This window comes from Heterocephalus glaber, unplaced genomic scaffold (assembly GCF_053883595.1).
Source record: "Heterocephalus glaber isolate CG9 unplaced genomic scaffold, H.glaber_assembly_v1.0 deba00001457, whole genome shotgun sequence".
Taxonomy (NCBI): Eukaryota; Metazoa; Chordata; class Mammalia; order Rodentia; family Bathyergidae; genus Heterocephalus; species Heterocephalus glaber.
Genome location: NW_028258305.1, coordinates 28,754,700 through 28,767,864, shown reverse-complemented (window position 1 = coordinate 28,767,864; position 13,165 = coordinate 28,754,700). Strand labels below are relative to the sequence as shown.

Genomic DNA, 13,165 nt, shown 5'->3' with positions numbered 1-13,165 from the left:
GCATTATCATTTGATTCTAGAAATTGTTTAATTTCTTCCTTGATTTTTCTGTAACCTATTGAATAGTCACAACTGTGTTTAATGTCCATTTGTGGTAGTTAATTGGAGTGTCAACATGAATGGATTAATACATGCCCAGCAGATGAGTGGAGCACAGTTCTGGGTGTGTCTGTTGATGATTGACTTGTAGGCTGCAGACTGAGGAGGAAAGGCTCACCCTAGATGGGGATGGCACCAACCAATAGGCTTGTAGCTGGGATGGAATGAAAAGGAAAAAAAAGGACGCCTTTCTTCTGTTTTTCAGAGAAGCTCTGGTCTTCACCATTGTCTTAGGACTTCATCCCCAGTTCCCTCAGGCTTTGAGCATCGACTTTTCAGCCTTACAATGCAGACCCTTTGGCTTTCTGACAAAGACCCGCACTGACTCTGGCATGAGCTCCAGGCCTTTGACTTCCAAATGTATTCTCTGGCTCTCTACCATGTATACAGCATTTTGCATTTTTCCACCACTGATTTTGCAGGTTTGTAAGGCTACTTAGTAAATTCTTTATATGTCATATGTATTTTTATGTTAAATCTGTTCTTCTAGTGAACTCTGACACACCAGAAGTCTGTAAAATTTCTGTGGTTTGTTTGTAATTAATTCCTAGTTTCAGCGTGCTGTGATCTGATAGCATACATGGGGAAATTTTGATTCTTTTGTATTTATTTAAGCAAGTTTAATCGACTAGTGTATGGTCTGTTTTGGAGAAAGTTCCATGTGCTGCTGAGGAGAATGTGCATTCTGTTGTAGTAGGGTAGATCATTCTGTAGATAGCTATTAAAGTCTTTTTTTCCAAAGATATGGCTCAACTCTGATATTTCTTTGTCAATTTTTTTGTTGAGTTGATTTATTGGTGAAAGTGGAGATATTGAGATTCCCCATTATGATTGTTGATGTTTATTTGATCTTTTATGTCCAATAGTGTTTTATGAAGATGGCTGCACTGGTATTTAGTGCATGTTTATTTACAATTGTTATCTCTTCCTGTTGAATTGTTTCCTTAACTCATACATTCCTTTAACTTTGCCTCTTCTGATCAGTATTACCTTGAAATTCACTTTGTATGAGAATAAAATTGACATCCTTGCTTGCCTTTGGGATCCTGGTTCATGAAATATTGTTTTCTATCTTTGGATTTTTAGTCTATGAATTTCTTTTTGACTTATATGAATCTCTTATATGCAGTAGACTGTTGAGTTTTGTTTCTTTGATCCAGGATGCCAATATGTGTCTTTTTTTAAATGGGGGAATTGAGGTAATTTGCACTGAGAATTATTATTGAAAGATATTGATTTATTCCTCCATTGCATTCTTTTTCTGTTGTTGACTTGCTTCTTTTTTCCTTTTCGTGGAACTACTCACCCTGCTTGATGAATTCATTTCATAAGACTTTTCTGCTTTGTTGGCTTTGTTGTCTCTGTGAAGGATATTGAGTATTTTTTGGAGTATTGGTTTGGTGTTCATGAATTTTTTTTTCCATTAAGTTTATTGGTACATTTCAGGTATAAAATGCAGTTACATTCATCATTTGGATCTTGTACTATTACATGAGTATCTTGGTTCTTATTTTTTCCCCTTCCCCTGCCCTCCCTTCACCCCCCTCACCCTTCCCTATTTGCAAAGACTTTGTTTCCATTTTTTTCCTTTTCTCATGTTTTTTCTTTTCCCTTCTTTACTTTCCCCTACCCCTCCCACTTCCCCTACTCCTTTAGACTTTTTCTTCCTATTATGTGATATCAATTATACATTGTTTTAATTACAATATCAAAATTTAGGGGACATTATCACAGATTTTACAGAATTTAAAAGGATATAGAAAGCATATTACAAAAATCTTTTTTTGAAATAAATTTGACAACTTCTAAGAAGTACTTTGAAAGGCAAATTAATGAAACTGACTCTGGAGGAAATATAAAATTTGAATAGCACCTACTGAAGAAAGTATATTCCTAGCTTGAAAACCTACCCATATGACAACAACAGGTTCATATACATTTTAACTGATAAATTATATCAAACATTTAAAGCAGAAAAAGGAAGGAACACTTCTCCCCTCATTTTAGGAAATTAACATTGTGCCGCTACTAAAACTGGATAAAGATAATAGAAGAAAAAAGTATGAACATAGATAGAAATTTGTTTAATAAAACAAACTATTAGAAGTCAGATCTGGCAGTATGTAGAATGTGGTTTTATTATAGGGATGGCAGTATTTGTTCAGCCTTGGAAGATCCACCCCCAAAAGTCATCATTTTAACAGAGGAAAGGAAAAAGCCACGTGATCCTGTCAGTAGTTGCAGAAAAAATATTGGATTAAATTCTACAACTATTCTTAGTAAAAGCTATCAGGAGACTAGAAGTAGAACAGAACCTTCTCAACAGATAAGACATGTACTCCACACTTCCAGCAAAAATGCCTTATATGAATGGAAAAGATACAATGCTTTCTCCCTAAGGTGGGGAACAAGGGCAAATAAACCTACTCTTCATCTGTCCATTAAACTTTAAAACATAGGCCCAAACCAAAATAGTCTGGCAATAAAAAGAAACAATTAAAATTAGCATAGGATTGGAAAGGTAGAAGTAAAATCTTTATATGTAGATGAAATGATCATCTACAGAGAAAATACTAATAAATTTCTAGGAGCCCCTAAAACTTGTATCTGAATTTAGCAGGATTGGAAAACACAAGGTATAAATAAAAATTCAGGTCTGTGTATACTTGCTATAAATGAATTGGATATCGAAATTTGAAAGTTAGGTAGGAGGACAAAGGACCTATAAAATTAAAAAGGAAAAAATAAACTGTGTTGGAAGACATTTAGTACCTGATTTTAAGACTTCCTCTAGAGCTACAGTAATCAAGGCAGTGTTGGTGTAAGGAAAGACATATAGATCATTTGAATAAAGCAGAGACTCTAGAAATAGAACCACACATATATAGTCCACTGAGTTTTGAAAGATTATTTAACATTAACATTTTATAGAACATAAACTCAACTCAAGAGCAGAGGAAAAGATAGTGTTTTCAGCAAATGGTAGTAGAACACCAGTTATCCATATTTAAAAAATTAACCTCAACCCTTTATTTCCATACATGAAAATAACTTGAAAGGATCTATAAACCTAAATATGAAAGACTAAAACCATAAAACTTCAAGAAGAAATTATAAGGGAAAATGTTCATGAATTTAGGGTAGGCAAGAATTTCCTAGGATACAAAAAACATGATATATAAAAGAAAAAATCAATAAAATTCCATCAAAATTTAGAGCTTTAAATGACATCGTTACAAAAACGAAAAGTAGCCCTTAAACAGACCATATTTATAATAGATATAACCTATGACCAGAATATATAAAGAACATTCACAGTTCATTAATAGACAACCCAATTAAGAAGTAGACACAAGAAGATGATAAATAGCCAGTGTAGCACAAGGAAAGGTGTGCAACACTAGAATCAGAAAAATACTAATCAGTACAGTAACAAGATCATATTATACACTCATTAGGGAGATGAAGTTAAAAGTTTTAAAAGAACAAATGTCAGCTTAGGTGTGAACCAGTTAGAACTTTCGAAGACTGCTAATGTGAATGTAAGATGATAAAACCATTTTGGAAAACAATATAGAAATTTCTTGTATTACTGTTAAGAACCAACAGTTCTGTTTTTGTTTTTACTTAAGAGGAATGAAAACACATGTTCATAATAGATTTGTACATACAAGTTGTGTATCCCTCATCTGAAATTCTTGGGATGAGAAGTGTTTCAGATTTTGGTTTGAAATCCACTTGATCTGCAAAGAGGATAGCTATTCCTGCTTTTGTTAGGTTCCTGTCACATGGGGTATTGTTTTCCACCCTTTAACTTTCAGTCTATGAGGGTTTTTTTGTATTAAATGTGTTTCCTGTATGCAGTATAATGTTAGTTAGATCTTGCTTCTTGACCTATTCTGCCAGTCTATTTCTTTTGATTGGTGAATTGAGACCATTAACATTGGTGGTTATAACTGATCTTAGCAGGTGCTGGATTGAGTCCTTGTGGTCCCTTACAATTTTAAAGCAATTTTTCTCTTCCTGGTCACTAATTGCAATCTTATCTTCTATATCTGAAATTCTGTCCTCACATTGGCTCATTCTGCTGCATAAGCCTTCAACAGAGTTTTTAATCTCCTGGAAATCTGTTTCCATGTGTTTTATGGATTCCATTTGTTTCCTATGTTGGGATTCCATCATGTTCCTCAGTTCCTCTATTTTTTTTTATCTGTGTCCTCTCTAGATTTATTAATCATGTCTTGCACTATGAGCCCAAACTCTGCTGTTATCTGCTAAATTATTTCTGATTTTGTTTTTTCCAGATCCCCTTTTGTTGCCAGTTCAGGAAATCGAGGTGGTTGAGTATCAGTGTTCCATCTTGTTTCCCTTTGGGGTTGCAGTAGGTGATCTGGAAGTCTGCTTTTGAGGCTTGTTTATGTGTCTTCTCATTTCAACAGGGGGTGGGGGTAGGGGGAGGTTGCTGCTCACGCCTTCTCTGTGCTTGGAGTGGTGCTATGGTGGCCCGGGAGCCTCCTTCTGGTGTTCGTGAATTTCTAAGGTATTCTTTGTCATGGAATGCCCTTTTTTCTTCAATGATTTTGAAAGATAGTTTTTCAGAATACTTTAGTCTTGGTTGCAAGTTGTTTCCTATTAAGGCTTGAAACATTAACTCCATGCTCTCCTGGTCTTTCAAGGTTGTGTTCAAAAGTATGATGTAGTCATAATGGGTTTACCTTTATAAATGATTTTTTGCTTTGCTCTGATGACTGTTAAGATTCTGTCCCTGTGTTGGATATCTGACATTTTGGCTATGGTGTGTTCTGGTTGGCTTCTCTTTTTCATTTTAATTATTTGGCATTATATAAACCTCACTTACTTCTATGTTAAATTCTTTACTCATGCTTGGAAAGTTTTCTGCTATGACTGCTGCAAACAGATTTTTATTCCATTTGTGCTGTTCTCTAATTTCTCTCTTAACTTCAGTTAGCCTTATGTTAGTCTTCGTGGTGTCCTCTAGTAGCTGTTGGATGAATTTTCCTTGCTTTCTTTTCATTTTTAAGGTATCTCTGACTATATCATCATGTGTTTGCATTTTGTCCTCAAGGTCTGAGACTATTTCCTCACCTTGGTCATTTCTGCTGTTCGTGTATTCAATAGAATTCTTTATCTCCAGGATTTCTCTTTGGCACCTCATGGACTCTATTTCTTTGGTAAATTTGTTACTCATGTTTTGAATAATTTTAGTAAGCTCTCTGGTGTTTTATTTGTTTCTTCCATACCCAAATTGGCCAGTTTGTTTTTTAGTTCTAGTATATTTTGGGTTATGTCATCTTTGGGGTCATTGGGTTTCTTTGCTTCCTTTTTAATCTTTTCATGCAACTCAGCTATTTGGTGTTTGATTTTCTCTCCATAGGTGGCCTTTGAATCTACTTTGGGAGAGTTGGGAGACTTTGGAGGCATTTTGTTGCCTTGTTTTTCCTCTCTGTCTCTCTGTTTCTCTGTCTGTCTCTCTCTCTCTCTTTCTCTCTCTCTCTCTCTCTGTCTCTATGTTTGTTGAGGACTATGATCCGATAGAGTGAAGAGAATTTGTTGTTGGTGTGAAGATCTCTTTCCTTAGGTCCTATTTTCCAGTGACGTCATCTTGATTTTATTTTTTGAGAGCTATTGTTTACCATTTCAACCTATGCAATTTGAGTTGGACCCAATCTCATGTTCACTCCTCCCACAAATCTCAAATGTTGAACCTTGGTTTTTTAAAAACAGAGACATTTTGAAGCTCAGCAGAATAATTTTCATCACTACCCACCATGACAGAAACCACAGTCCCATCTGGTACTTCTCTGAGGGTTACCACTTCAATTTCCAAGACCGATAAACCAAAGCTGCTCCAAGGTTCTAAAAGTCAACTCTTGGTTCCTGCATTTTCTCTATCATTTAACTACTCTGATTAACTCATATAAGTTGAGTCATATAGTACTTTTGCAACTAGATTACTTTAAAGCTATTTATTTTTAAAATTGAAAAACTAGAAACAACCTAATGATCAACAGAGAAGTAGTTACATAAATTATAATATTTCTGTACTTTGTGTGGTGTTACTGGGGACTGAATCCAGGGCCTTACACATGCTAGGCAAACACTTTAACACTGAGCTATATTCCCAGCCCTTTTAATTATTTTATTTTATTTTTTATTTTGAGACAAGGTCTTGTTACGTTGCCCAGGCTGGACTTGAACTTGTGATGCTCCTGCCTCAGCTTCCCCAGTAGCTGCTATTACAGATGTGTACTCATCTCTGTCCTTGTCTGTTGTGCTCATCTCTGTCCTTTTGAAAACACATAATTACTCATTTTGTAAGATGGATGTAGAGGTACTGGCCAGGAAGGCAGTAATAATGATTTAAACAAAGAATGTAACCTTGGGTGCCTGAGGTAGACACTGGCCAGATTCTGGGTGTATTCTGAACTTAGTGCCTGTTGTACATACAAGTGGACTGGATGAGGGACTTGAGTGAAAAGTGACAGTAACTATGTGAATAGTGGAAAGGAAGAGTGGAGATAACATTTTTGGAGGTTGGAAAGATGGTGAGAGGAACAGGTTAAGATATTCTTTTCTGATATAATCAAGAGTTTATTTTCTTAAAACATACCAAGTCAATGAACAAATATTATTCCAATAAGCTAATAAAAATGAACAAAGTGTTGAATAAATAAAAGTGAAGGAAGAAATTCTTATGGAGTAAAGATGGATAAATATTCTACACAGTAGAAATCATAAAAATTCATGTTTAAGTGATGAGACATTGGTTTTTACCTGCCAAAATGACAAGATTTAAATAGTAATAAAATTGAAATTTGTGTAGATACATAAACTGGCAACAGTATTTTAGATTGTCATATGGCAATATATCTTAAAACTCATAAAATATACATGTTGTTTTACTTAGAAGTATAAATTTTAGGAAATTTTACGTAAGAAATCAGGAATATTCACAAAATGTCCATGGTGTTATTTACAAAGAGAAATACCTATATGATTAATTATTGGGGAGATTTTAAAATAGTAGATACATTTACAGAGAAAACCCTGTGTTGACATTACATTTCATGACATGGGGAAATGTCACACATATAGGATGTATACTGAAATGATCAGTTTATAAAACAAGTTGTATATCAATGATATTTTTATAAAGGAGACTAAGGAGAAATTGTAAACCACTGGCACTAGTAACCATGGCTTAAAATACCTTTGCAAGCCTTAGATGTGACTTAGTAAGCAATAGGCTTTGATATGAGAGGTTAAATAGAGATAAAAGCATGTGCATTGTGCACTTGTGTGTCTGTTATATTGGGTGACATGTTGTCAGGATGAAATCTTAGTGTGACTCTACCTTGTCTGTTACTGATAAAGTAAAAAAAACCTCAACTCCCCAAACTAGATCTTCTGTGAAGCCAAATATTTACAATTAAAGTTAACAATCAACAAAATAATGACAGTGTCACAGTTATTGCCTCTGTTTGCTACCAAATACACATTTTTGAACAATTTTACTTCCTTCATGGCTCCAAGTATGCAGTGCTTTTCTCCTTTCTGGTATTGTCACTAGTTGAATCAGTTTATGAAAGAGACATCTGCATTCCCATGTGTACTGTAGCAGTTTATTGCTTTTTTCCCTATAGCCATGATAGGGAATCATTCTTCGATACCATCAACAGATGAACAGTTAAAGAAAATGTGGTGTCTCTATACAATGGAATACTATTCAACCGTAAAGAACAAAATCCTGTCATTTGCAAAAACATGGATGAGCCGAGGGGACATTATGCTAAGTAAAATAAGCCAGGCACAATGACAAATTACTACATGATCTGATTCCTAGGTGGAATCTATAATCACTGATTACATAGAAGTAGAGAGCAGAATGTTGATTACTAAAAGCTGGAGAGAAAATGAGGAAGGAGGGCTGGGGAATGGTTGATCAATAGGTACTAAGTTATAGTTCAACAGGAATAAATTCTGGTGTTCTATCATATAGTAGGGTAACTATACTTAACTTTAAAAGATTATATAATTCAAAAGCTACAAAAGTAGATTTTGAATGCTCTCATCACAAAGGTATGATAAACATTTGAGGTGATGAATATGCTACTTACCCTGACTTGATCAATGCAGTGTATATATTGTCCCATAAATAAGTACAATTATTGTGTGTCACTTAAAAACTAAATAGAACTTGAAAAAAAGCTATCTGAATTTTTAAAAACCCATGGCAACTGTTCTCTATTCCAGAAATTGGTGAAGTGATTAAAGAAGCAAAATGCCTGTAACTATAATTATAGGAATGGTTGATGGCTTAGGTTACCTTAGGAAAGAAAGGAGAATATCAAGAAATCTGACAATCAGGGTCCCACTGCTTCCTGACATGGAGTAGAGTGGGAAGAGGTGGCAGCCAGCTGTTCAGGAAGCTTCTGGTTTTAGTGGTTTGGCTGTCAGGTTGTGTTTAAGAAGCCAAGAACCTTCCACCCACTGCTTTTTCTCTTCTGGCAGCAACTGCAGTCACCAGAGGGGAGGAGGGGTACTAGTCCCAGAGGGAAAAGGGATTTAAAAATGTATATATAGTTGCTTAGATCCAGATGTCGATTTCTAGAGTGTTTCACTCACAGGGAAAGTAAAATTACTGAGCAAGTTGTATTTGTGCCACAAGATTCCATCCTTCCCTTGAAAAGGTGACTAAAATTACCAAAATCAATGCAAGTGTTTAATGAGTCTATCTTCTCTCATTGATTATAGCAAGGTAGTTTGTCTTGGATGAAGGAGAAGCAGTTGTATTTTGTCCTATAACATTTTATGGTGCCAGGAAAGAAACTAGCCCCTGGTTCACAATTTCCAGAATTCTGTTAAACTACCATGGAAACATTACTTTTCCATTTTTTAAATTAAATTCTTTTATTGGTACATTGTAGGTATACAACACAATTACATTTCTCATTGGGAATTGTACCTTTACATAATGCATCTTGGTTCTTATTTTTTTCCCATTCCTACCCCTCCCTTCACCCCCTCCACCCTTCCCTATTTACAAAGACTTTATTTCCATTTTTTCCATTTCTCATCATTTGTTCTTTCCCTTCTTTCCTTTCCCCTGCCCTTCCCACTACCCCTACCCATTTTCACCTTTTCTTTCTATTTTACATTATCGATTATTCATTCTAATCATTGGTACATTTTAGGTATACAATATAATGGCATTCATCACTGGAAATTTGCATCTTTACATAATCTCTCTTGGTTCTTATTTTTCACCCTTGCCCAGCCCTCCCTTCAACCTCTCCATTCCTCCCTATTTACAAAGATTTTGTTATTATTTTTCCATTTTCTCATGTTAATCCCATTCCCTTCTATCTTTTCCCCTAGACCTCCCACTTCCTTCCCCTTTGCCCCTTTTCTTCCTATTTCACATTACCTATTATACATTTTAGTCCTTATTGACACTTTCAGTTTCTCACACCAGAGAAACTATTTGGTATTTATACATGTGTGTCCTATTTATTTCACTTAAGAGTATCGCCTCAATGTGCATCCACTTAGCTATAAATGTCTCTAATTTCTCGTTTCTTATGGATGAGTAGTACTCCATTTTATAAAAAAACCCCACATTTTCTTTATCCAGTCCAGTTTTAGCTCTTAGAAACTGTGCTGCTATGAACATGGGTGCACATATATCACTGTGGTATGATTCTTTTAATTCTTTGGGGAAGATCCCCAGCAGTGGAATAGAGGGGTCAAATGGGACTTCCAGTCCTAGTTCTTTGAGGTATCTCCATACTGATTTCCACAGTGCTTGCATCAGTCTACACTCCTACCAACAGTGGAGCAGGGTTCTTCTTTCCCCACAGGCCCGCCAGCATTTGTTATTGGTTGATTTCATGATAGCAGCCATTCTTTCTGGAGTGAAGTGGAATCTCAGCATTGTTTTCATTTGCATCTCTCCAATGAACAGTGATGTTGAACATTTTTTCATGTATTTTTTTGCTATTTCTTCTTCTTTGTCTGAGAAATGTCTCTTCATTTCAGATGCCCATTTTTGGATTGGGTCTTTAAATTTGAGAGGTCTGATCTTTTTAAGTTCTTTATAGATTCGAGATAGTAGACCTTTGTCTGAGGAAGAGCAGGTGAAGAATTTTTCCCACATTGTGGGTTGTCTCTTCACACTGCTGGTGGTTTCTCTTGCTGTGCAGAAGCCTTTTAATAAGAAGAGATCCCACTTATTGATTGTTTGTGCTAGTTCAAAGGCAACTGAGGTTTTGTTCATAAAATCATTTCCTACACCAATGTCTTCAAGGGTTCTACCTAACCTCTGTTCCAACTGGTTCAGAGTTTCTATTTTAATATTTAGATCTTTAATCCATTTTGATTTTAGTTTAGTGCATGGTGAAAGATATAGGTCTAGGTTTAATCTTTGGTAAGTTGCAACCCAGTTTTTCGAGCACCATTTATTAAAGAGGCTATCTTTTCTCCAGTGAGTGTATTTGGGTTATTTATTGAAGATGAGATGGCTGAGTGTGTCTGGTGTTGTTTCTGCATCTTTTAATCTGTTCCACTGATCCTCAGGTCTGATTCTTTGCAAATACCATGCTGTTCTTATCACTGTAGCTTTGTAGTATAGTTTCAAGTTGGAGGTTGTGATACCGCCTGCCATGTCTCTGTTACCTAGAATTGCTTTTGCTATTCTGGGTCTCTTCTTATTCCAAATGAATTTTTGGATTGTTTTCTCAAGGTCTATGAATTATGCTGCTGGGATCTCAATTGGAATTGCATTAAATCTATATAGCAGTTTTGGAAGTATGGCCATTTTCACTATATTAATCCTTCCTACCCAGGAGCAGGGGATGTCTGTCCATTTTCTGATATCATCTTCAATCTCTCTTTTCAGAGTGCTATAGTTTTCAGAGAAGAGGTCTTTGATTTCTTTTGTTAGGTTGATTCCTAGGTATTTTAGTTTTTTGGATGCTATTGTGAAAGGAATTATTTGCCCTATTTCTCTCTCAGTGAGTCTGTCATTGGTGTAGAGGAAAGCTATTGATTTTTGTGTGTTGACCTTGTAACCAGCTACTTGACTGAATTTGGTTATTAAGTCTAGAAGACTTTTGGTGGAGTTCTTGGGGTCATCTATATAGAGTATCATGTCATCTGCAAATAATGACAATTTGACTTCTTCATTTCCTATCTTTATTCCTTTTATTTCTTTCTCTTGTCTAATTGCCGTGGCTAATGTTTCCAGAACTATATTGAACAAGAGTGGTGATAGTGGACATCCTTGTCTTGTTCCTGATTTTAGTGTGAAGGATTTCAGTTTTTGACCATTTAGTATGATTTTGGCTGTTGGTTTTTCATAGATGGCTTCTATCAGTTTGAGGTAGAGACCATCTATTCCAATTTTTTGTAGGGTTTTTATCATAAATGCATGTTGGATTTTGTCAAATGCTTTTTCTGCATCTATGGAGATAATCGTATGGTTTTTGTCCTTGGCTCTATTGATATAGTGTATTACATTGGTTGATTTTCGTATATTGAACCATCCCTGCATCCCTGGGATGAATCCCACTTGATCAGGGTGTACGATTTTCTTGATGATCTTCTGCATTCTGTTTGCCAGTATCTTATCAAGGATTTTTGCATCTATGTTCATTAGTGAGATTGGCATATGGTTCTCCTTTTTGGTTGGGTCTTTCTCTGCTTTGGGGATCAAGGTGATGCTTGCTTCCAGGAATGAATTTGGGAGTATCACTTCCCTTTCAATTTCATTGAAGAGTTTAAATAGTAGTGGCAGAAGTTCCTCTCTAAATGTCTTGTAGAATTCAGCAGTGAAGCCATCAGGACTCGGGCTTTTCTTAGTTGATAAGTTTTTAATTACATTTTCAATTGCATTGGTTGATATTGGGTTGTTCAGAATTTTTAGGTCTTTTTTGTTCAACTTTGGTAATTTATATGTATCTAGGAATCTTTCTTCTGTGTTGTCCATCTTATTGGCTTATAGGTTCTGGAAGTAGGTATTGATGATCATCTGGATTTCTGCTGGGTCTGTTGTAATTTTACCCTTTTCATTCCTAATTGCATGGATTTGGGCCTTTTCTTTCCTTTTTCTGACAAGGTTGGCTAAGGGTTTGTCAATTTTGTTGATTCTTTCAAAGAACCAACTCTTGGCTTCATTGATTTTTTGTATCGTTCTCTTAGTCTCCATTGCATTGATTTCTCCTCTGATCTTTATCATCTCCTCCCTTGTATGAGCTCTGGGTTTGTCCTGCTCTTCTTTTTCTAGAAGCTTGAGGTGCAGCATCAGGTTATTTAATTGGGCTCGTTCTGTTTTCCTAATATGCATATTCAGTGCTATGAATTTCCCTTGTAAGACTGCTTTCAATGTGTCCCATAGATTCCGATATGTTTTATTGTCATTGTCATTTAATTGAAGGAACTGTCTGATTTCTTCTTTAATTTCTTCTGTGACCCATTGGTTATTCACAAGTGCGTTGTTCAATTTCCACGTGTTTATGAAATTTTTTGAGTTTCTTTTGCTATGGATCTCCAATTTCATCGCACTATTGTCTGATAATATACAGGGGATAACTTCAATTCCTTTGCACTTACTTAAACATGTTCTATGTGTGAGTATGTGGTCTATTTTGGAGAATGGCCCATGTGCAGCTGAGAAGAATGTGTATTCTGATTTTGTGGGGTGGAAAACTCTGTAAACATCTGTTAAGTTCATTTGTTCAAGAGTTCGATTGAGTCCTAGTATTTCATTACTTATTTTTTGTCTAGTTGATCTATCTATTTGTGACAGTGGGGTGTTGAGGTTCCCCACTACAATTGTTTTAGTGCATATATGACTTTTCATGTCCATTAGTATTTGTTTTATATAGTTGGGTGCACTAGTGTTTGGTGCATAGATATTTATGATTGTCATCTCTTCCTCTTGGATTCTTCCCTTTACAAGGATGTAGTGTCCTTCTTTGTCTCTCTTAATCAGTGTTGGTTTGAAATCTACTTGATCTGCAAAGAGGATAGCTACTTCTGCTTTTTT

General features: G+C 35.6%; 1 long non-coding RNA gene across 3 annotated transcripts in view; it reads left to right on the top strand.

Moving 5' to 3' along the window:
• Positions 1-259: 259 nt before the first annotated feature.
• Positions 260-13,165, top strand: part of LOC147827007 (uncharacterized) — a 126,548-nt gene continuing 113,642 nt past the window's right edge. For all 3 annotated transcript variants that reach the window (XR_015453189.1, XR_015453188.1, XR_015453191.1), the window contains exon 1: positions 260-521. This is a non-coding gene — a long non-coding RNA (uncharacterized LOC147827007). The remainder of the gene's footprint in view (positions 522-13,165) is intronic.